The 26,474-nt window shown below is 34.8% G+C and overlaps 1 long non-coding RNA gene across 3 annotated transcripts in view; it reads left to right on the top strand.

Moving 5' to 3' along the window:
- The window catches only part of LOC143240722 (uncharacterized), a 100,126-nt gene that overhangs the window by 40,154 nt on the left and 33,498 nt on the right, over window positions 1-26,474 (top strand). Inside the window, exon 4 of one of the 3 annotated variants that reach the window (XR_013021896.1) lies at window positions 20,176-20,405. The exons of 1 other annotated variant lie outside the window; for it this stretch is intronic. This is a non-coding gene — a long non-coding RNA (uncharacterized LOC143240722). Of the gene's footprint in view, window positions 1-65; window positions 200-20,175; window positions 20,406-26,474 lie in introns of those variants that run through there. One more of the 3 variants, XR_013021897.1, reaches the window with a different exon arrangement.

Here is a 26,474-nt window from a genome sequence, read left to right as displayed (position 1 = left end):
TCATCTGTTGAAAACAAATATCTAGTAAAGTTCTTAGTGGCACTATTGTGGCTTAACAAACGTAGGAAGAAAAGACGGTAGTCTGATGTCAAGACAGCCATCACATTTGGACGTAAGTTGTGTGGTCGATGTAAGCCTTGCTGTGATTGGTGCAGAACAAGCCTGTACATACCTCAACAGTTAACATGGAGAGTATAAGCAGTAAGTATACTGTGAACAGAAATTTCAAACCAAAATATAATTTTGGAACTGCTACACTGAACAGCGTGTGGCAATAGTAATTTTTGGTTTTGCATTTATTTATTTAGTGGTATTCAAGAGCAAAGTTACACAATGTATTATTCGTATTGTGCTTACAACGGGTATCGAAATCCAGATTTTTAGCGTTATAAGTGTTGATGCTTACTGCAAAGTAACACATTAGATTATTTGTGCTTTATCCAAAGCGAGGAATCGAACCCCAGATTTTAGTGTTTAAGTCAGTAAACTTACCTGTGACGCACCAGGAAACGCTTATCGTTTATAAATGAAAAACTCACTTAATTCTTTTGTTATTGAGCGTAGTTCACATAAAGGTTTACAGCAGACCCTCTGAACTGTCACCATAACAGTGACTGAGCTACGAATGTTAGCTTTACAGACCCTCAAACTTACTGCTACAATACAAATTCAAGAATTCTGTTTTCCAGAAATAAGCTATAAAACCTATCACGTGATTTAAATCTCTATTTAATAGAAATAAAAACAAAACGTTCTAGAACTTATTCTTTTTGGTTTTAATTTGTAGCTATGAAAATGTTTATGTTTTCTCTTCTTGATGTATTTTATATGGATGTCTAACTAAGGACTAAAAGAAAAAAGAAATTTGTTTGGATCAAAGCTGCTTAAAGGGCTGTCTAAACATCATCGTTTCTGGTTATTGAACTGATAATAAAGTATAGGGAATGTAGCTTGTCAACAGTACTTATCGCCGTGTTCTGAGCTACTCTGATGAGACTGTCACTCCTGTAGCATTCTCACAGCCCCAAAACGCAAACTGCATTTATTACGTCAACGAGACGCAAACCATGAACTCAGGATTAATCATTGTTCTCAAAGATTGTTTTTAAAGATTGCTCATAAGCAATGTCTTGTAAGTATACTGATATAACAGGGTAAGCTAACAGCAGTTGACCGTCCAAGAGTTTAAGTTCAGTACAAGAGTTCAAGTTCGCAATTAATAATGTTTTAATGCAGTGAAAAGTCCAAATAAGTGATTAATCATTTATTGATTTGCGTTAGTGCCCGGCATGGTCAGGTAGCTAGGGCACTCGATTTGTAATATAAGGATCATGGGTTTGAATTCCCGGCACACTGAACATGCTCGTCCTTTCAGAAGTGGGGACGTTATAAATTTCGGTCAATACCACTATCCGTTGGTAAGAGAGCAGCCCAAGAGTTAGCGGTAGGTGGTGATGACTAGTTGCCTTCCCTCTAGTATTACACTGCTAAATTATGGACAGCCGTCGTTTAGTTTTGCGAGAAATTCAAAAGCAAACAAACAAATTTGCGTTATGTTGTTTAAACAACAGTTTATCAAGTTTGTGAATCATTAATAAATAAAAAAACTGGAGCTAAACTTTTAAGGTCTCTGTTCACAGTATTGATAAATTTAGCTATAGAATCCTCTTATATACCTAAGTTGAATTTAATCCAGTAAAAGTTATTATCACTAATAAAAAAATGACATTTTCCATATTTGGATCTTAAGCCCACACTACTTTATTAATTCCAAGTCCACGTACAAACATTTAATTAAATATGTTCAAACTTCAAAATATTTGTTTGTATTAGTTTGTTTTGTTGCTGTTTATTTTATGTTAAGCACATTGAGCTACCTGAGATGTGTCCACCATTGGTATCAAAAATCCAGTTTTAAGCGTCATAAGTCTTCAGACTTACCATTGTATCTGAAATCAATAAGTTAACCAAAATAACAAAATACTTTTAACAATATGGAAAGTAAAAGTTACATTACTTGTTATTATTTCTAGGAATGTTATTGCTAATCTACCACCGATAACAAATGTACTTTGTTTTTTGACTGTGCCTTGTCATACCTTAAAGAAAATTATTTACATAACGATCCTGCTTACATCGTGGGTTATAGAGATTACAGTGGAACGTAAGGTTAGAACGCCCTCTAATATGTAGTATTATGAAGGGAGGTATTTAAAAAAATACACACAAAAATCGAACGTCTATGTGACCTTTTATTAAGTAATATAGTATTCATGCTTCTTTATGACATGAGTTTAAGTCAGCACACTGGTACTGAATAAACATATTCCGTTTGTCACTCATTTAATCCTAAATGCTATGATTAAAGACCTATTTAGTATAATTATTAAAATAACCAAAGTGGCCCTGTGCTATGGCCCGGCATGGCCAAGCGTGTTAAGGCGTGCGACTCGTAATTTGAGGGTCGCGGGTTCGCATCCGCGTCACGCCAAACATGCTCGCCCTCCCAGCTGTGGGGACGTTATAATGTGACGGTCAATCCCACTATTAGTTGGTAAAAGAGTAGCCCAAGAGTTGGCGGTGGGTGGTGATGACTAGCTGCCTTCCCTTTAGTCTTACACTGCTAAATTAGGGACGGCTAGCACAGATAGCCCTCGAGTAGCTTTGTGCGAAATTCCAAAACAAACAAACAAGGCTCTGTGCTGATAACCACTTTATGATAGTTTGGATATAACAAATCTGTGAAAGCTTTTTAGTAGTTTTGTTCTATTAAATATTTAAAGTGTATATCGTATATTTTGCCAAATAAAATAGACTTAGTTGCGACGATACCCCAAAACCTGTCTTTTCAGGTGAATTTTTGTAATAACTTTTCTACTTCAAAAACCGATAAAAGTGAAAACTGAGAGTGGTGGCATTCCTATAAACAAGCCTAATTTATCCAGTTTCAAACTGCGAACATTATTGTGGGCATTATGTCTTTGTTTTACACGATCCCGAGGAAATTTTATAAATAGTGTTTGTTTATTCAATTTTGATTTTGTTTGAATTTCCCACAAAGCTACACGAGAGCTATCTGCGCTAGCCATCCCTAATTTTGCAGTGTAAGACAGCTAGCAAGGAAGGCAGCTAGCAAGTCATCACTACCGACCGCCAACTCTTGGGCTACTCTTTTACCAACGAATAGTGGGATTGACCGAAATTTATAACACTCCCACAGCTGAAAGGGCGAGCATGTTTGGAGTTATGGGGATTCGAACCCCATAGAGGAAAGGCACCTAGTTAACAAAACATACCGTGAACTTTTGAACTACTCTTTTTATTAACGAATAGTGATATTGACCTTCACATTAAAACGCCTCCATGGCTGAGAAGACGAGCATGTTCAGTGACGGAATACAAGGTCACGACCTACAGAATGCGTCTAGAGCGTCTTAAGTACCAGGCTATTCCAGATCTTATAAGTGGAGAAACAATCATATAAAGATATTTATCAAAATCTCTTTTTATTTTCAACACCCCATTTCAACAGAAGTTTTGTTGGTTTGTTTTAGTGCAATGTTACATTGAGATATGTCCCCCGCTGGTACAGCGATAAGTCTATGGATTTACAACACTAAAATCAGCGATTCATTTCCCCTTGTTGGACTCATCAGATAGCTCGATGTGGCTTTGCTATAAGAAAAACACACATACACATTAAGATGCCTACTGAGTTCCATCAAACACAGGTTTTTAGCATTATACGTCGTAAACACAGTGCTGATCTACAGGGATAGTTAACAGTAGCACTAATTCAAAGAAATCGTATTCAAACACTAAAATGTTTTCACCGTTAGATTGATTAATGATGGTCATTTGTAATAACTGAATAACATAACGTTTTATACAGTAAAATGTTTACATAAAGAAGCATAGGAAGGACAGTTATTTGAGATTCAGATATTGTAAAGTTTGTTAGATGAGCAGTGACTGAAATCGAGTAGGGAAGTAAAAATAACAAAATTAACGTTTGTGATAGAAATTATGTAAATTGGAGATTTTTTTCACTTTAAATTTTTCATTGTTATATTACATACATAAATAATCTTCCATATGGACTTTTTCTTTCATTATCTTGAAGAATCAAATATTATTAAGGTCACAATCAATTTTGAAAACGTCCAGCATCATTTTCACCACTTTAAGTAAACCCTGATTCCAGATGAACTGGACTCCACCCCAGTGGCTGTATGTCTGTGGACTTGCAGCACTAGAAACCGAGTTTCGATACCAATAGTGGACAGAGCTCAGATAGCCCATTGTGTAGCTTTGTGTTTAATTTCAAATAATCAATCATGCCTCCGATTCGTAATTTGAAAAATTACAAATCACGATGAATGTGTAAAACAGATATGTTGTATAAGTGATTTTTATCACGAACGTTAGGCTTACAATTCTTCACTAGTTTTCAGAATTGATAATAAATTACTTTGGGTCAGAAATTACAACATTTTTCTAACCTCTGAAATATTTTTAAAGTATAATACGAAATACTGAGAAAAATAAAAAAAACAGAAATACTGAAGCCAGTTATTAAATATATTTATCGTTTGTTTTAGCACAAAGGACTACCTCTGCTGTGTCCGTCGCGAAGCTCGAGCACTGAAGTTTTGTTATTAGTCCTCACCTGATTACCGCTGAGTCACTTAGGGACAGATATTTATCAATAATGTGTTGTGATGTATGGACGTATACAATACTACACGTGTTATAGAAAATGGAATAAAGCCGGAATTAATTGTTTAAGGATTCCTAAAAAGTGTTTACATGAATTAATTAATTCATCCGATGGATTGAACAAGTGATGAGAAGGCCTAATATTATAATTTTAACCACCAATATATCAATGATAACATCTGAATACACTTAATGCGACGTATTAAGTATTTCTATTTTGAATTGCTTTAAGTATTCGTGTCATTTAGAGCTATCACGAGCTATTCTGCTCTTTCGTGCAGTACTGAACCACTCCGCCCCAACGCCATGATACATTAGTCAGTAATGGTAGAACAGGATACAAATTGCGGAAGTCACTTACCGGAAGTGAGAAGATGGCCACCGAAGCCTGGTGCGTCACTCGCGATATCGTTAGGTAACATTATAAACAGGGATAAAATATTCAGTGTCATTTAGAAGTAACGTGAAAGTTGCTTCTCGTGCTAGCCAGTCAATATAAAACAGCACGTAGAGTTGTGATTAATGAAACCGACTATGAAACTTACAAGGGGAGGGAAGGCGCCAGACAAAAGACTGTCCAGCGCGCGTTTTTCTCTTTGTGTTAAGATTTTGAGCTAAGGACGAATAACTTGTATATTAATGTCCGTAAAATCCTTTTAAAAAAGATAAAGGAGTTAAATGATCGTAAAGGTTGCACTAGTCCACGGACTGGTAATCTGAAACGAAACTCTGCTTACTTATGGAAACAAGTATAAAATACTGAGTCGATTCCTGAAAATGTATCAGAAGGAGGAACTTATGTCTTGAGTTATCCATGTGTCTGTATTAGTACAATCAGTATTCTCTCTTTACAACAATCACACGTAACGTCGGACAGGAAATGAAAATAACGACAATGAAAAATACAATTTATGATCTGTATTTTAAATTGTTTAGAGAAAAGTACAGCCTTCACTTTGAGATTTGACAGATCTGCTAATTCTTATATTTTTATTCGTTTCTTATTAAACGGGTTATATTGAATCAATATTTCATTGACCAATGTCACCTTGGAAAATGAAATTCAAAAATGAGGTAAAATCATTAAGTTATATAGCTGGATATAAATATCGTCAAAGAAGAAATATAAATAAGTTTTAACCTATGAAAATAGAGGTTGAAAGTGAAGTATTACTGGGATTCGCGACACTTTACTTCTTACAATATCTTTATGTATAAACGTCGGTTTACAGCAACTCTGGGTGTTAACTGTGGTAGATTATTTAATTAATAAAGTTTGGTAACAATGAAATTATTTAAATAAATTATATTTTAAGATATTTCAATTGGATTTCGTGATTTTTATTTCATGTTTTTCGTATGAGTTCTAATAAAAAAAGACTTCTACGTTCTATTTTGATTTGTATAGACTCTCATGGTTAATCCACATTTTTAGACTAGCTTACAATATCACAAATTATGTTGTTGTTTTTTAATATATCCTATAGTGTATTCTGCACGAACGTGTTAGTAAAGTATATAGTCTACAGGGTGGTCCGAAAGTCCCTACCCATCCATATATCTTATGTATCCAGTGTATATGTGTGCTGTCCCTTATTCTCGCTGCATAATATTATGCGACGCCATGTTCTGTGAGACATTTTCCTCAACATCGGCCATATTTCTCTGAAAAAAAAGAAACAAACTTATAATACATGCGTAGTTGAATATAACATAATAACATATGGATGGGTAGGGACTTACGGGCCACTCTGTACATCGCCAGTATATTTCATTTACAGAAGTTTTTTTACTACAGTGGAACCCCACTAAAGCAGCCACCTTCGGGACTGAGACAAACTGGCCTGATTAGAGGGGTTCCACTGTACTTGTTTAAAAACGTGTAATGCTATTTAAAACAAGCTGATGTACCCGTCCTTTGTCCAGGTTATGAACTTAAAATGGATGCTACGATCAATAATACAAAAATTCTAACTTCACAAAATTTATTTATAACATTAATACGGTATTCATTACTACCTCATCAATAGCTTTAAAAACACACTATGTACGTACTTAAAACATGGTATACACTATGAGATTGTCAAGGAGATTTTATGTATATCAAGACGACTGGTATGGGCATTAAAGCTTTTAGTAAAATAAAGTAGAAAACAAATTTTTGACCTTCTTAAGTCGTTGTTCTCTAATTTATTTTAATAAAAGTTTTAATATCCATATCAGCCATCTTAAAAGCCATTCTTACTTCATGTGGGGTTCTCATCATCACAAGGGTGACTTTATGTTGTAGGAAGAAGTAGTAGAAAGAGTAGTGGAGGTAGGGGGGTTCTTTACCCTTTTTCCAAATGCAGCTCTTAATGTCCTTCCATTGTGTCCCATGTGATTAATTAATTGAAGATCATTGACCACAGAAGTGTCTAACGAGCAAAAGATGAAAGTTCACTGGTCAAAGTAGATCATGGCTCTTCATATCAGCCAAACTGTAGCTGTTGGAGTAGAATCTTCAGCTGAATTTACGTACTGTTGCTATAGTGGCGACCATTGTTTATCATCGCATTTCTCGAAAGTGCTAACTCATTCTCTGAGATATTTACAACATCTGTTTTCCCTCCCCCCACACTTTGTGTATATGTTGTTTTATAGAAAAATAAGTTTCCTTTTGTATCTGGTGTAAGGATGTGGCTCCATCTCCGAATATAGTTAACATTAACTTGCGTCAAAGATAATAAATGCCCAATAACAGCAATAATGGGGACGGAGGGTGGTTGTAAATCTTCATTAACATGTCTCTTGTTATAAACTATCATGACATAAGGTATGGCTGAGAAGTAGTTAGTTAACAGACAAACAGACAGACACAGAGCTTTTTGTGCTTTACATATATATAAATATATATGCAAATATATTTAAAATGTAATATTTAATAGTTATACTTTAATTTCAGATAGAAAGGTATACTTAGAACTTAGGGAAAAATTGTAATTATTGTAAATTATCTAATTTGTAGTTTATTATAACAATTATGAAAAAAAAAACATTTTCTGTAATAAAAACTCGATATTTTTCGTCTTTGTTATTCGAAAAAGAAAGTGTTTAAATCACAGAGGGTAGATCGGTTGAAGACAACATGTGTGTGTGTGTTTTCTTATATCAAAGCCACATCAGGCTATCTCCTGAGTCTACCGAGGGGAATCGAACCCCTAAGTTTAGCGTTGTAAATCCGTAGACTTATTGCTCTGCTCACGTGGGACCGAAAACAACCTCCCTTAAAACATATAAGATGGAGCAGTCGAAGATAATATAGACTAGATAATACAATCTGACATGTGAAGGACATAGAAATAAACAAAATGCAACTAACAAATCATTGGATTTTTTTCCAGCGACATTATAATTCTTCATAAAAATTAGTAACAAAATTTTGAATAATCAATTAATTCTGACTGGAAAAACATTGGTTCAGTGGAAGATTAGGGTTAACTAATCAAACCACATACAGTTGAGACAACTTGGTAGAAAAGTAGAAAATATGAGTAACCAAGCCACACATGGTTGAGATAACGTGTCAAAAACGTGAGTAACCAAACCACATAGAATTCAGATAACGTGTCGAAAGGTGAGCAACCAAACAATACAGGGATGAGATAACACTGTACAAAGTTGAGGAACGAATGAAAACGAGGTTGGGATAAAGTAATAAAAATATGGATTACAAATTAATATTTTATATTACTGACTTACAATACATAAAGCAATTTAAATACGGTCAAAGTAATTGCAGTAAATACTGTTAGCAATGTATTACTATTTTTAGCCACGACATAATGGATCATAAACTGGCCTTGAGTTTTTTTTTTTTCAAGTACAAAAGTTTAGGTAATAGCTTCGTCACTTCTTGATCTTTCTGAAACCTAATGACACTTTTGAACTCAGTATGTCAAACCCTTTTAAATGATGTATTTGACCACCTCCAAGGTCTCACAGATTAATTTACTCTAATCCTGCCTAAATTAATTTCAATTTGAGGGTAAGCTGGAAAAAATCCTAATGAGTAAAGTCAAATCGGGTGTAAGTGAGACCTACCGTTGGCATTACTACTGAAACGGGGTAAGAAAGGTCTCGTGGATGAATTTGCTCTAATTCTGCTTAAAAGAACTTCAAGCGGATACTGAATAATCCCTCTTGTTTTTAATTGTTTTTACCCTTATCGACTTCTAGGTTTAGAATTACTGAAAATTAGGACTTGTTAAAAATAAAATTTGATAAATTTCTCATAACAAAAAAGTAACAGGTGCTCATTCTACCTGGCAAACAAAAGTGGTATTTTAGTTTGTTAAATGTACCTCTTTTGTTCAACATACGTCATACGATGATTAAAGAACAGGAAGAACTAGTTCCGTGCGTGTTAGGTAAATATGTCAAACAGAAATTAGTTTTTGTTTACTGCACTGAAAAAAACAGGAATGTGTTTAGGTGAGAAAAAAAGAGGAAACTAGTATCGTGCGTGTTAGGTGAAAATGTTAGACAGAAGATAACTTTTGTTTACTGTACTAAAAGAAACAATATTGTGTTTAAATGAGATAATATTAAAGAATCTGATTTCGTGTGTTTTAAATAAACGTTAATAATTAATTTTGATTGCAAATGAAACTTAACAATAGATTAATGAAGCCAATTATATATAACAAGCTGACAATAAATGTTTAGTGTCACAAACCAATACACTAAACAGTAAGAACCTGTTCTGTTAGGTGAGTTTGTTAGAGCAGAGTGAACCTTTGATTAGAATGGATGGATTAATCAGTCGTGTAATCATCAATATTTTCGGTATTAATCCCAACAGTATCTGAACAGGTTCCTAAGGGTGTTATCTAGGTTAGTCCTCATTCATATATATATATATATATATACGAGGGCTGTTCATAAAATACGCGGACTGACGTCATAAAACAAAATGTACTTTATTTAGAAGTTACAGGTCTGGGACCCCTTCAAAGTACTCTCCTCCCCAACGCACACACTTATCCCAACGGTGTTTCCACTTGTTGAAACAGTCCTGGTACACTTCTTTTGTAATGTCCTCCAGCTCCTTCGTCGCATTTGTCTTAATCTCGGGAATCGTCTCAAATCTTCTTCCTTTCAAGGTTTTTTTGAGTTTGGGGAACAAGAAAAAATCGGAAGGAGCAAGGTCAGGTGAGTAGGGGGGTGGGGAAGAACAGTGATCGAGTGTTTGGCCAAAAACACACGAGTTCTGAGGCACGAATTTCTCAGCAATGCGGTGCATCTTCAATTTTTCGGTCAAAATCTCGTAACAAGATCCAACTGATATCCCACACTCTTCAGCAAGCTCCCTGACAGTCAAACGTCGATTTGCCCGCACCAGGGTGTTGATTTTGTCGACGTGTGGGTCGTCAGTTGACGTGGAAGGACGTCCAGGACGCTCATCATCTTCAATGGACTGTCGACCATACTTAAAACGTTCATGCCGCTTGAAACATGCCGTACGCTTCATAGCAACATCACCGTAAGCCGTGTTAAGCATAGCAAAAGATTCAGTCGCAGATTTTCCAAGTTTAACGCAAAATTTCACAGCAAGTTGTTGCTCCTTCAGGTCATTCATTCTGAAATCCGCCAAACGAAAAAATCGCACTTCACATAAAACCGCGTAGCTGATACACAAATGAAGATATTTGCAATCGGAAAATGGCGTCGTAATCAGCTGATCTGTGCCAACCTAGCGACACCAAGCGGATTCCCCTGGAACCAACTGGAGCCGCGCAATTCAAACAGTCCGCGTATTTTTTGAACAGACCTCGTATTATGATAACAATAAAAAATAACGTTCAAAAGTACAAACATTAATAATGATACTCTTAATAAAAACTATTTTAAGCATTCTAACCTATAATATTATTAAAATAAATTTTAAAGAGAGGTTAAGTGAGTCATTATTTATACAATTTATGAAAACGATTGTTTGTCACATCCTTTACCATTAACTCCCTGGAAAAGTAACACGAGCTCTTGTGTGGTGTCAGGACAGGTGAAGTATCACAGGAAGAATCTATTCTCCAGTTGTTAGGTGAATTCGTTAGAGCACCATGAACCTTTGTATTGTAGAGTAAAACGACACAGAACTGTGTTTGGATGAGGTGAAACAGTAAGAACCTGTTCTGTTGTTAGGCGAGTTCGTTAGAGCACAATAAGCCTTTGTATTGTAGAGTAAAACGAGATAGAACTGTGTTTAGATGAGGTAAAACAGTAAGAACCTTTTCTGTTAGGTGAGTTCGTTAGAGCACAATAAGCCTTTGTATTGTAGAGTAAAACGAGATAGAACTGTGTTTAGATGAGGTAAAACAGTAAGAACCTGTTCTCCTGTTGTTAGAGCAAAGTGGGGTTTTGTGTTATATGTTAAAAATATACAGAACCATGCTTAGATGAGTTATAACAGAGAAACTTTCCCTGATGTGTGTTAGATGAGTGAGCTAACCTAACTATGGTGAAATTAAAGCAGATTTGCTTGGCCATAACGGGAAATTCTCAAAGTTCTATAGCTTATTAATATCTCTTCACGTACATAAAAAAATTGGATATTATACACTTTATTACATCATGTTCTAACCAATAAGCTTCTGAAATCTAAAGAAAACAAATAATTTTAACGATTTAAAATGATTGGTCCCAGAGAGACTTTTATGAAAGAGCTGTGGCTTAAAAACTTGAATGTGAATTGTTAGAAGATTTATACACTCATTCATAGTCAAAGTAATGAATTATGTTTAATACGATTTACCTGACATTTGCTAAACCAGTTTCAAAGCAATGATCCAGTTTCTCAAACGATTTACTTAATGTTGGTTACATCAATCTGAGCAATGAGTCAGTTTTTCGGATCGATTTACTTGACAAGTAACCAAAAATTTGGGATCTTAGTACAATAAATTTTGAACTTTTTCTCACAAATTTTCTTACCGATAGCTTGCAATAAATTTTGCATTGTTATAACTAAGTGCGTTGCCCAGGCAACGGTTAGAGCAATCGGAAGTGTTGAAGAGATTCTAAACGAGCAGTGCTCGTTTGTATTGTAATAATGAACCCCAAACTTTTAAGTCGAGCTCTGTAAGGCTGAGTAAGTTGGCCCGCAGTCCGACCTCCCATGGAGTATAGGTCGACGAAGCGCCAGTTCCGGCTTGCCGGCGCGCGTGCCACCCTGCGTGCTCAATCGACAACTCGCTATGCTACATTTGTGCATGACACGCGCTTCGTTCACGCGATCTAGTGCCAATCAACGCATTCAAGCAAACTAGGACGCGAGAAAGACTAGTTGGTGGTTTCATCCTCGAAACGAATCGCTTTTTTTTCTTTTTTTTTCTCCTCCAAAAGATTTCTTTATTAGGGTTTCGCATCAAATCCGCCACATAGATCTAGACACGTATGCTAAACTGCAGCCATTGTCTGCGAGCTGGTTTGTCCATTTGAACCGTGGATGAACATGCGATACGAACATTCACTTCTCCTCATGGTATACATTCAAATACGGGAGTAAAACAGAGTCTTTCTTATAAGAGGTTTTCACTTCCAGCTTAGGCATGCCTATAAATTTGTTCTGGGCTATTCTGTTAGTTACAGTGTGATATTTGTTGCTTAAAGACACATAATAATTCACTATTTTCGTAGTAAATACACGTATTACAATGTAGATTAACACTGGGATAAAACATTATCGATATATAAACCTAAAACTACACAACACAACACGAAACAAACAACTGCAATCGCAATTTCGCCACATTGATATGTGTTTTAAATGTCAAATGTTTGTCTGTGAGATTTTGAGTCCTTTTTACTCTAACATACAGTAACTTAAAATGTGATTTGCATACCTAAAATTCTCTTCCACACCATAGCACAGCGGTATATCTATGGACTAACATCGCTAGATAGCGGGGTTCGATACCTGTGTTGGGCAGAGCACAAATAATCCAATGTGTAGCTTTGTGTTTAACTTCAAACAAACAAACTTCATATATAATTTAATTTAGGTTACTGTATGATGAAGTATACTGGACTCACAACCCCATAACTGTTACATACAATTCACCATTATAAAAGGCCTAACTATATTTATTTGGTTTGCTGACCCAAATTGTACTGACGAGCCTTGAATAAGCCAAACTGCAGTCCACAGCAGAGGATACAGCCAATCAAAGAAAGCATTAGATCTGTACGTCATATTTTCTATCTTACATTTGTCCTCTGATGAAAAAGAAATGAAACATCTAAAATATGTGTGTGTGCGTGCGTAATCTAATATTTAATTTTATTTACTTTTCTCGCTCTGTCTATCTTTCACCTAGTTAGGCCCCTCTAGAGGTTCAACAGAAGGCATGCGGACTTATATATTACCGAGGGTACTGAACCTCAATTTTTAGTGTTTGTAGCTCTAAAGCTTACCGCCGAGACTCTTCAGGGGCCTGTAAAAACCTCAGCATTTATTTTAAAACGAAACCAAAGCATATCCATGTAAAACTCAAAGATAATTGAATCCTGGAATTTTAATTGTAATAAAATAAAGATGTTCAGCTATAGAAGTGATATAGACTTAAAGGATGTACATTTATAGAAGAAATATAGTGTTAACTTACCTTAACTGATCTTGAGTTATAAACGCAGTCAAACCTGATTATGTTCAAAACAATGCAAAAAAACATATCGGCTTTAGTTTTGAAAGGTTTTTCTCGTGATTGTACGTTAAAGCTTTTTATATCAATTTACTCGTATATTTACCAACTTATAAAGGTGAATTATACATATTGTTCTATCTTTTATAATTTTTAATACTAAATATTTATTGGGGTTAGAAAAGAAACAAAGAAAGAGGTATAGTTCAACTCAAGCATATCTATCTGTGTATATAGATGAGAAAATTTATTGAATAGGAAAGGAAAGAAGATGACAGGCTGGTTTTTTGAAACGCAGTGCGACTAATGCAGGTAACCTAACTTGGAAATGTAATACTTTTATAAACTGGGCTTCGATATCCCACAGAATACAAAAAAATTCCAATGTATTGCTTTGCGCTTAACAACATCCAACGAAATAAAAATTATTTTAAAAGTTTCCTTTTAACAGATACCTAACTAACCATTAAATCTGAAATAATTGAAAAAAAATCCGCGTGTCTGTCTGTTTGTCCATTATCTAACTACTCATGGGTTGCTGGACCAATCTCCACCAAATTTTATGAGATGATAATTCAAAACTAAGGGCATATTAATGGATGCTAACAACTCTTTCCACCCCCTTTATTAGTGTTATTGAACATTTGTTATATTCCACGGAAGTTAACTACATACATAGAAGGCAACACTTCCTTACCCCCCCCCCCAAAAAAAAAATTACATTTTCTATAATACAACACACACAACGTGTGTGTGTGGGGGGGGGCACACAAGCGTTTTGTATATCTCATAAAGTGCAGTAGCACTCGTTATCGAAAAATACAATGAATGGCCGTAACTATTGCAATAGTACATAACATCAACTGAAGTTTCTACTCCAGCAGCCACTATAAGACTGATATGAAGAGTCATTTATGAGTTATGACCACTTCCTAATTTGACCCGTAACCTTTTAATTTTGGCCTGCAAGACCTTTTTACAGCCATTAACCGACGACGAATTAATTACGTGAAATACTGTGGAAAGACATCATGTGTTGGATATTGAAAACACCTCTATCACAACTTATTTGTCCATTTCCTCTTCCTACAAAGACACCATGATCATTGCGCAGTGTATACTACGTTTTAACTATATAAGTATTGAAATTTTAATTGTTTCATTTGTTTATTTTTGAATTTCGAGCAAAGCTACACTAGGGCTATCTGCGCTAGCCGTACCTAATTTTGCAGTGTAAGACTAGAGGGAAGGCAGCTAGTCATCACCATCCACCGCCAACTCTTGGGCTACTCTTTCATCAACAAATATTGGGATTGACCGTGACATTATAATACCCCCATGGCTGAAAGGCGACCATATTTGGTGCGAGGGGATTCAAACCTGCGACTCTCAGATTTTTACTGATTTTCATTTTAGTTTTTGGAAGATAATCATAAAAGTGAACTTGAAATACGTCTAAGTGTGTTAAATACTAATGTCACGTAAATTAAATGATTTATATCTATTCTTAATATAAACTAAAGTGAAATATACTAAATATGAAAGTAGATTATTATGCAAATTATTTTCTTTACTTAATTAATAACCCTAATTATTATATGAAATTTAGTCCTCAGAATAGAGTAAATGGTTTCTTAACTGATAGGTCTACCTGATGTTCAATCATTGTGATTTTATGCAATATTTTAACTCTACGAGTATAGGGTGTTTTTCATTTTACTAGGTTTGATCAGTGGTAAACTAGTTCTTCTTAAATAAGTGTATTCCAAGGAAGTGGAATGTTTAACCTGAACGGCGTTTTATGTGCACATGGACTAAATACTAAGGTCAAAGGTCCCTAGGTCTCAAGTATAACCTTTCCAGCTTTGAAGTGAACTAGAGTGCTGGTGGATAGCTAGCAACGCTCACCGTCAGAAGAGTTTTGTCTCACTTTTAGAACCAAACAGCGAGACCGAATGTGATATTTATAAAGTACCACATTTAGACGTGTAGACCGTATTTAACAGCATTACACTTCAAACTATGAACTTTTGGTCCGCATAGTAAACATAGTGTGCCTTTTATAATTGTTCGATAACTTAGTCTTTGTTAACGTTAATTACTTAACACGTTATAGATTATAATAAAAAAGCTCTGTGTTAAATAATTAGGGATCCAAAGAGTCAACTTTATGAATGTTATCCTGTCGGTATTACTAAACAACTAGCCTAAAAAAATTAAAAATTACCTGAGAGTAAACGTAACATTTCTCACATCTTCTGTGTAAGATTACCACTTAGTAGCACAATTCTGTTTCAGGGTTAATCTCAGACTCAAGTAATTTAATTTTTAACTGAAATTTTCATCTTTTGAAATATTATTTATTATTTTACGTCAGTATCAAACTTATATATATCTACAATGCATATGAAACATAATTCTAATTTATGGTTATTAAATGTTACTGAGACGAACATGTAAAAATTCTTAAAATATTTTCTCTTCAAACTTGACCAAAGAAACATGTTAACATTACACCTAATAGTATCAAATCTCAGATTCGCATCTTCTAAGTAAAACGCAGACCTGATTTGTCACTGAGAAAATTGGCACGTAATATTCTCACAAGCATTATATTATAACCTGTAAATAAATGGCTTGTTTCTGATATTCTTTCAAAGCTTCAAGAAGGTTATCTACACGAGTCGTCCCTAGTTCTCAACTGACAAGCTAGAGGGCAATGCAGTTAGTCAACAGCTCAAACTGACAGTTTTTTGGATACTGTAATTGAATAACACAACTTCACTATCACATATATCAGACCTACGGCAATGTCATGGTTCTAAAATTCACAGCCAGGCATGCTAAACACAAATGAAACCCGGCCTGTAAAATTGGAGAAAAATAAAATATCGTTAAACAATCTTAAGCAATAGTGTTCCGTGATTATTCTAGTGAATTGAATAATTAGTTCATTACTACAATAACAGCAGCTTTTAAAGTAGGCTTATTCTAATTTGAATGATTACAACGTTTCAATCTATAAGTGTTGGGCTATCACCAGATAAAGGAAAAAATCTTACGTTTTGAGAATTTCTGACATAGAGGTGGTTGTAGTAAAAACTAAAAGGGCCCGGCATGGCCAGGTGGTTAAGGCACTCGAATCATAATTCGAGGGTCGCGGGTTGGAATCCCCGTCACACCAAACATACTCGCCCTTTCAGCCGTGGGGGCTTTATTATGTGACGGTCAATCCTATTATTCGTTGGCAAATGAGTAGCCCAAGAGTTGGCGGTGGGTAATGATGACTAGCTGCCTTCCTTCTAGTCTTACAATGCTAAATTAGGGACAGCAAGCGCAGATAGCTCTTGTGTAGCTTAGCCCGAAATTCAAAACAAACCACTAAAATCCCACTAAGTATGGTTGTTTATAACGTTATGTCAGAACTGTGCAGAAATGTGGTTGTTTATAACGTTATGTCAAAACTGTACATGAGGTAAGTATTTGGTGGGTAATGTTAGTGTGTTGATTCTTTTTGTTATTATACGCAACTACTTTACATTTGACAATATAAAAGTTTTATTGTATTTATATTTTTGTGCCTCTTCAACGAAATGAAATATTCAAACTCTAACATTTCTCAATTTATGAAGAACAGTTTTATGTCATGAAAACATTTAGTGATATTTTATCTTTCTCGTTTTTTTTTTTTCTCTTACAAAGATTGACTGGAAACTTTGATTACAAGTAAGTAGAGACTACGTAGGCCTAGTTTCTCTAAATAGAGCCATAACATAAGCAGTTTCATCCTACACTCTTCTAGTCGACTTGATAAGAGGAAACATTTCCTTCTAGCTGACTACACCACAAGCACGATCTCTTTGTCTTGGGACATTACGGACCGAGTAGTGGTAGGGTAGGTTGGTGTAGGAAGTAGGAAGATCGATTCTAATACTTAACAGAGTGTGCTTATCTTGGTTGGAAAGCGTTTATTGAGCGATTAAGTAACTGATCCCTAGATTGGCATTATCAGCATGGGATGATCGATTCCCTAGGTTTAGTGATTGAGATAACCTAACGCTAGCCTCATATTTGTTGTTTTAATCAAATGAAGATAGGTTTACCACATATACAGCGTCATTTGGTCTCGGTTGGATGATGAATTCTGTTTCAAACTATTGGTGTTCAATTAGTACGCGGAATGAAATAGTTCTGAAGCGTTAAAACAGACAAAATGGGTTTTCAGTTTATTAAATGAATACTACATATGAACACAAGAAACATTCTTGTATAACAGGTTTAAATTATTTTAAATCGCCTTAACTTTGAAGTATTAATAATCACAAAAATAGTAACCAAATTTTAGTTTTTAATATTGGATTTTGACAAGCATTTTAAAAGGTTTGTTGTTTTGCTTCACACTACGGTTTTACAGACATTTGTCCTCTCTTGCATATTGAAGAATAATTTCTATGTTTATATTTTTAACAAAATTCCAAATATCTTACATTTGGCTAAAAAATTGAATGAAACATATTAATATTTTTATACATATGCATATATCGGTAATGAGTCGAATTCGGGTACATCATAGTTTCCTCTGTTAGCCAAAACTGACATAAGTATCCAAGTTTATGTTGGAATTATCTGAAATGTTATTTGAGATTTTCATAAATATTTTGCAGCACATTAAATATGTGACGAAAGAAGTAATATATGTTTCAGTTACGAACATGTCTGAAACACAATAAAAAATGAGACACCAAAATTTAAGAATAATGATATTTGACATGAATAGCGCCTGGGCTAACTTACTCAACCAGAAACCCCTATGGATTAAGTTAACCATTTCTAATTTAAAAATTCTGCCGGAAGAAAGAGCAAGCACATAACAGTACCCGAAACTTATATTACTGCTCTTAAACAATTAACACGGTTAAATAACCTCCTGCCTCCTCACCTAATAGCTCAAAGTGTGTCAGCGACATAACGTGACTTGTACCTTAGACCTTCAGCACACAAAATCATTAAAACCACGCTCTTGCAACAGTTAAGACATTTTGTTTAGTTCTGAATGTTTTTTTACATATTTTAATTCCCAACTTCTGTTCTTCAATTTTTGGTTTTCCAATCTCACAACGTAATGCATCTTCAACATTGTGGACAAATTATGTAGTGATAAATTCCCCTTGAGAAAAATGAATTAATATTTTACATATATTACTCTAGAGAGTAATTGTATTGTTTAGAACATATCGCAATGCAAAATGAAGAAATTTCATTTGCTACACCAATAAGTTGGGAAACATAAAAGCTGTTTCCCCTTGAGTACGGGAAATACACAACGTTCTAAAATATAACTTGGATATCACATTCCAGTAATTACTAGCTTGTTTATAAAACGAGGCTAATAAAGATAGAGACTTTAAGGCACGCTTGTTTGTAAAATCGTTTTCAGACGAAACTACCTTAAAGTATACGTTTTTGCAGACTTTTATATGCAACCCATCTTGCGTAACCGAGCATAGAAATCAGAAAAGTGGGTTAAAACAAGAACGTATGGCATTTTGAAGTAAAACTAATAAATTATTATACTCTATGAATTTGAGTTTACTGTGTCTTAAAATAAAGGGTACCAGATTTTCTTTTCCTGCAAACCTCTCTAACGTTCGTCCGAGTTAACACCAACTTAAGACATATGTATATTTTTCAGGTTGCTTGGTGGTGTAATATCTGCAAAAATCCTATTAATATACCAAATGCATCAATTAACATTAAAAAGAACTAATTATTCTATACATATGTTACTAAAATTATATTAATATAGGTATTATGACTTAACACGGCGCATGAAAAATATCTGAAAGGGTTTTTCATAGATGCTTTGACAGATAATGAACTACACAATTTCGTTGAATTAAAACAAGTTATTATATGTTTAAATAACACAGGAACTGTTGCCACTTGGTTGAAGTAGTAGGGCTTGAGTCTACTGTGAGTTCTAACTTGTAAGCAGTAAGTAGTTGTTGTTTTTGAATTTCGCACAAAGCAACTCGAGGGCTATCTGTGCTAGCCGTCCCTAATTTAGCAGTGTAAGACTAGAGGGAAGGCAGCTAGTCATCACCACCCACCGCCAACTCTTGGGCTACTCTTTTACCAACGAATAGTGGGATTGATCGTTACATTATAACGTCCCCACGGCTGGGAGGGTGAGCATGTTTGGCCAGCAGTAAGTAAGTATCCACATGATTACATAGTGTATAATCAGAAACCATTGTCAAAGATAATTGATCAGATCAGGGAACAATAGTTAGGCTTAACATCAATAGTTGATATGCTCAGTTTATAGTGGTGTAATTACATATTTATTACGACACAATCGAGAAGATACAGTAATGATGCTCTTCTCTTATTTAACAGGCAGATGTAATAAAATTTGCTTGTTTCTTTAACTTCTTGCAAAGTAATACGAGGGTTATATGCGCTAGCCGTCCCTAATTTAGCAGTGTAAGACTAGAGGCAAAGCAGCTAGTCATCACCACCCACCGCCAACTCTTGGGCTACTCTTTTATGAACGAATAGTGAGATTGACCGTCACATTATAACGCCCCCCACGGCTGAAAGGGCGAGCATGTTTGGTGTGACGGGGAGTCAAATCCGCGACCCTCCGATTACGAGTGGAGTGCCTTAACCACCTGGTTATGCCGAGCCTGTAATAAAGTACAAATAAAAAATAAAAATAGTTTACTTTCATTTTTAATTAAATAAACATACTAAATAAAGCTCATTTTTATAGATATCTGTTTGGAAATCATCACCTGACAGTGCATGAAAGTTTATGGAATGATGCAGTCTTTATTGTACTGGAGCATCTGGAAGCCAGAAACATAATGATGAAGTTTTCTATCTAAATGAATGAGACCTAGAAACTTTGTGTGAAGAAATACTGTGTGTTAACACCTAAATTACACTAAATGTGTTACCTGTAATATATTTGTGTAATATAAAGATGTAAATAAATGAATTTGGAGGTAAAGAAGCTGGATGCTTTTATTTTTTAAACGTGTTCTTATCATGAAGAAACTCGATAAATTAAATACACACCAGAGGTAAATTCGTATTTTGGTTTTCCAGCTTCCGTCTTTGATGAAAACTAGAAATTTGATAATTAGATTAGGAGTGAGCAACTCAATGGCCACTAGCCACATGTGGCCAGTGGATGGCACAACTGTGGCCAGATCGAGTTTCGGGAATCAACTCTTTCCATCATTTATTTTTTATCGTAAATTTGATAAACAGCAACTGCACTGCTAATGTTGGGCGCTTCATCACTGCAACATACTCCACCCATTTTGTAAGTCAGTCTGGTTTAGATGTTTGTTATCGAGTGTGCGTTGTTTTGCATGCGCTTCCAAACATATTTTTATTGTGCAACTTTCAAGTGTTTAAATATATTTTGTTTTTATTCCATAGTATGAATAAGTGTATAATTAAAAAACGAAAGAATCTAGATGATGGTGAACACTTAGTAAATAAAGACAATTTAATTGATTCTGGCATTACTGACGAAAAGAAAATGGCGCAAGACTGGAGAAACGTGAAACGAGAATTTAATGAAAGTTGGGAGTTGAAATTTGGAAAGATTGAAGCAAATAATAAACCAGTGTGTCTTTTGTGTAACAAAGTTTTTAGGAATAATAAAGTATACAACCTTCAGCAACAATTTAACAATTTTCACAACGAATTTGATATAAACTTTCCAGTTGAGATCAAAAATCGTATGAGTGAAATTAGCCGTCCTAAAGCACAACTTCATGAATAAAAGGGAGGCCTAAAAATATTTTTTATCTTCGATAGAACTAATTACATTAGCTAGCTATAAAGTAGCTTGGATTTTAGCTCAAAAAATCATTTTCTGATGCTGAACTACTAAAAGAAATATTGATTGTGGTCATTGAAACTCTGTTGGAGTATTATGATTTAAAAATAAAAGGTGATATTCTTCAAAAGATAAATAATTTGCAATTAAGTCGAAGAAAAATTGTCCGCAGAATCCTAGAGTTAGCGAAAGACATAGAAAATCAGTTGCTTGAACAACTAAATGACTGTTTGTATTTTTATTAAGCACTAGATGAGTCAACAGATGTTAGTGACACTGCACAGTTGATATTTTGGGTTCGATATGTAACTTCAGATCTTCAAGTGAGGGAAGAAATGCTTGCTTGGCCTTTGTGGATTACGAGATAAAACATGTGGAAAAAACATCTTTGAAAAATTTCTTGAAATGTCAAAAAAATGTAATCTAGATTTAAAAAAAACTGGTTTTTGTTACAACTGGGGCAAAATTATGATTTTTTTTTGAAGCAGCATTTAATTGAAAATAAAGTGAAGTCCACACTGTCATCTTTCCATTACATTTTGCATTAGGAAAATTTATGTGCTCCGGTGTCTAAAAGTGATGAATTGAAATATTTTATGGGCATTGTTGTTGAGACTTTGTTGAGTCTCTGAAGAAAAGCAATGACTGTACCTTTGATAATTTTATTGATTTTACAAATGTAAGATGGTTAGGTAGAGGAAAAGTCTTGGAACGATTTACTTCCTTATTTCCTCAAATAAAAGAGTATCTTGTTGAAAAATGTAAGATTGAAAATTTCCCAGAAATTGAAACTTTGTCATGGCAGTGTGGTTTACACTTTCTGTACGACATGATGGTTAACTTGAATAATTTGAATACGAAGCTTCAGGAAGAGGTAAAAATAACACTATGCCACAAAATTTTCACTTTTTTTTGTTCCTTGGCAGAAAGTGTTATCTCCCAATTGCTTCTGCCTAAAGTAAATGGAAAAGACTTATTTTTCTTTTCAAACTTTGCTTTTGTGACCTGGGTAATGAAATTTTCAAATTTACCCATTTTCCAGAACATTCCAGGTAGATTCAGTGTTGAGTAACTTACAGAGAATTTTTTCGAACTTACAAGAATTTTCAAAAACTTTCTAGAATGTTGTAAAATTTACGAAATTTTTCAAGAACCTTTTAAAATTTTCTAGAACTTTCCATAGTAACATATATACAGGGGCTCACCACTCATCACTTCAGTTTAGTTCCAGCTGCGTAAGTGAACATATAGACCTATCTGGTTTTATCAAAGATGGCATCAAGAAGCTGCAAGCATTCTCTAGACACATTCTGCTATGTATGTTGCCAATTTATCAAGACAGGAACAAGAAAGTACTCTGTGACAGCATCTGCTAAAATATGTGATGCCTACAAGGCATATTTCGGCATGCCTATCAGGGATCAAGACAAACCCTGGGCACCTCATTTTACTTACGAGCACGGCAAAAAAAATGTAGAAGGTAAGACGGACAATTTTTTCTTGCTTGAATAGTAAAATCTTATATTATACAAATATTAGACCTTTTAAAATTTAAATATTTTTTTAATTTTTAAAATTTTCAATAGTATAGAAAAAATATCACATATAAAAACATTATGCAAGAACATTAGAAAATAAAACGTATATGCAGTCGCATTATGCAGAACCAGTAGAAAATAAAAAGTGTCACATTATTCCATTATGCAGGGCGAGTAGAACAAAAATGTCATGCTATCGTATTATGCAGGAAAAGTAGAATAAAACATGTCATTCTGTCATATTATGTATGCTCAGTACGATGTTAAGTACAAAATCAGAAATCTAATAAAGCCATGCCTCAAGACAGTTTCAGATATCAACATATAGACACGTTAATGCCCTATATTATAAAACATATAATACAACAGACAACACAGACTTTATCAACACACACTCTGAGTTATATGTGTAAATGAGACTTTACCAAATGACAGATAATACTAAAGACAACACATACATTATCAAGACATGCTCAAGTATAAATAAACATAAGACACTTATCAGGTAATAGATAAGACTATAGCCTTTTTCAAGACATATTCAGCTATAAGTAAACATAAGACACATATCAGATGATAGATAAGGCAACAAAAAATAGATTTTATCAAGACTTGCTCAGTTATTCAGATTTTATGTCGACACAAAATCACAAATTAAGAAAAATTCATCTAAAGAAATTAAATTCCCTAATCAACTGGGAAAAATAGAACACACCTAAAATCAGAGACGCGATTAAGCGCACAGCAAAAAACAACAACAAAAAACATGTGAAATATATATGTAAAAACGGCTGGTTTGGGTTGAGAAAATTTTTATGTGGAAGAGCGAACAACGTTTCAATCTTCTTCGGTCATCGTCAGGTTCACAAAGAAAGAAAGAGGTAAATGACCGATGGCTGACCACATATTTGAAGGGGGTTGTGTAACTGAGTATAGGAATGTGGAGGGCGTGCTTAGATGTTTGATTATATTTATTAATATAGGTATAAAGGTGTTCATTTGTATTGGTTTATTTTGGGCTTGAATTCTTGTATAAGTAAGGCTTCTTTAATTTTGCGTTTATGTTTCTTTATTTAGTATTTGGGGTTTTCTATGGTTATGTTGTGTGTATTTCATTTGCAGTGTTCGAAAACGTGTGAAGGTGACTTTTTGTGTTTTTTGAATCTGGTTTCCATTTTTCTACTTGTTTCTCCAATATAGAAGTCGTGGCAGTTATCACATTGTATTTTATAAATAATGTTGGTGTGGTGTTTGTCAGTGCAGTTTTTACATAGTATAGACCTTAGTTTTGTGCCTGGTTTTTGAATAAATTTGGTATTAACTGGAATGCCATATTTTGTTACTAGTTTTTGCCAAATGTTGGTTATTTGTCTGCTGATGTTGGGAATATATGGTATACAGCAGTATATGGTTTCGTGATTTTTTGATTCGTGAGATATATTTACTTTTGTTGGTTCATTTTGCTTTCTGCCTAGGTGTGTGTGTATAATGTTTTTCACAGTTTGTGGAGGAAACTTATTGATGTTGATGACGTATTGTTTTATTTTGTCTAATTCGTCGTTAATTTTATCTGGTGAGCATAGTTTTACGGCTGTTTCTTAGTATGTTGAGTTTTTGTTTTGTTTCATGTGCTGAGTCCCAAGGAATGTATAGCCCAGTATGGGTGATTTTTCGGTGGATTCCTGTTTTAAATTATGTGTCGGTTCTTGTAATTTTGAGGTAATGAAATGATACTTGATTGCTTTCTTCCTGTTCATATGTGAAGTTAATGTTGGGATGTATAGAGTTAATGTGATTGAAAAAATTAAGTGTGTGTTCTGTAGATGTGAATCCCGCAACCGTGTCATCTACATATCTGTACCAGTATAGTGGTGGATGTAATGCTGTGTTAATTGCTTGTGTTTCAACTTGTGTCATAAAAATATTGGCTAGAACTGGTGATACTGGGTTGCCCATGCTTAGGCCATTTGTTTGTATATAGTTGTGGTTGTTGAACACGAAGTTTGTCTTCATCGTGGTGCAGTGGCGTAGCCAGAAATGGCAATTGTTGTTTTTTTTTTTAGTTTGAGTGCTTGATGCAAGCGCCGCAGGCGCGAAGCCATACTAGGAGGGTCCGGGGATATGCCCTCCCCCCCGGGAAATGTTTTAAAAAAACATGAAACAAAAGGCTGAATTATGCATTCTGAAACCATCTTTTTGGCAAATTTCAGAATGGCACACTGAGGTGTTTGTCTTATTTTTTAAATCATAAATAAATATATAGGCCTATAAATATAATATATAACTTAAAGTTATCAGACCCAGCAAAGTAGGCCTACAGTCCTGTCATCAACATATAAAATATAGAGTCACTCAGGATAGTGCAAAATATATGTATAGTGTCTATAATCTGTATTCAAATATCATGGACACTGTATGTTCAGATTCCATGGATTTCAAGAATTAACTTCACAAATAAACAGTGGCACTGCGGCAGACTGGCAGCACAATGGCACTAACCTAGTACCATTGACGCCATCTATAGTGAATGTGCTGTTGACAAACAATCATTCACTATGTCAAGTCTGAAAAAGCAAAAGAAACTGCACAGGTTCTTTAAACTCATTCATGAGGCTGAACCTGATCAATCTGCTGCAGCCAATCAGGTTGAAACAGAATTGTCAGAGTAATCACCGTTGCCTTCTACCAGTGCTGCCACTACCACCTCAGGTCCAGTCTGGGACATTGGAAATTACATGTATTTTTCTGATGATGTCAGCATTGGTAAACAGGTAAGTCGACTCCTCATTATATTAATTTTGTATTAAAAATAATGCAAATACTCTGCATGGTTGGCTTTCACAGTGGAGATGGCTACTCTACAGTCAACATGCAAATTTCTGCAAGTACTGCTGTCTTTTCCTTCTGATGGTGCTGGTGTTGGAAGCTAGAAATTGGAATAACTAGTGAAATTTCCATACACAAACTGGAAGAAGGCTGTTAAAGACTTCGAGGCACATGAGTTGAAACAGTACAACCAAGACAGCAAAGAAAAGCTAACATTTTTTTACGGGTCGTAAACACAAGTTCATCTGTGCACTTGCAGCTTGATGCAACTTACAAGCAAGAAATTGAACAGAACCGGCAATATTTAATGCCTATTATTGATACTGTATTGCTGTGTGGGAGACAGGGTTTAGCTTTGAGGAGAAAATATGATTCTGGTCCAATGTTTGTTGGTGAAACTGATGAGGAGCTCATCAATAATGATGGGAATTTTCGGGAAATTTTGCGCTACAGGGCAAAGGGTGATGTCAAGCTTTCAGCAAGCCTTAAGAGTACAAAGAGGAATGTAACGTATCTGAGTTCTCAAATTCAAAATGAAATCATCAATGCCTGTAATACTCATGTTCTTGATGCTTTGGTCAACAGGGTTAATGCTGCAAAGTCTTTCTCAATATTAGCTGATGAAACAACAGATATTTCAGGCATTAAACTGTTTTCGCTGTGTGTTAGATATCTGCATGCCAATTACAACTCTGTTGCAATGAGAGAAGATTTTTTGCAATTTACACCTGTTTATGATGTGACAAGCAGAAACTTGGCTGATGTTATCATAACCAATCTCACAAAATATGGTATTGACATGGCTTACCTGCGAGGATAAGGGTACGATGGTGCTGTCCCTAAGAGTGGGAA

The sequence above is a fragment of the Tachypleus tridentatus genome, chromosome 13 (assembly GCF_004210375.1).
Source record: "Tachypleus tridentatus isolate NWPU-2018 chromosome 13, ASM421037v1, whole genome shotgun sequence".
Lineage (NCBI taxonomy): Eukaryota > Metazoa > Arthropoda > Merostomata > Xiphosura > Limulidae > Tachypleus > Tachypleus tridentatus.
The sequence above is the reverse complement of the archived record's forward strand: the minus strand, read 5'-3'. Positions and strand labels throughout refer to the sequence as shown.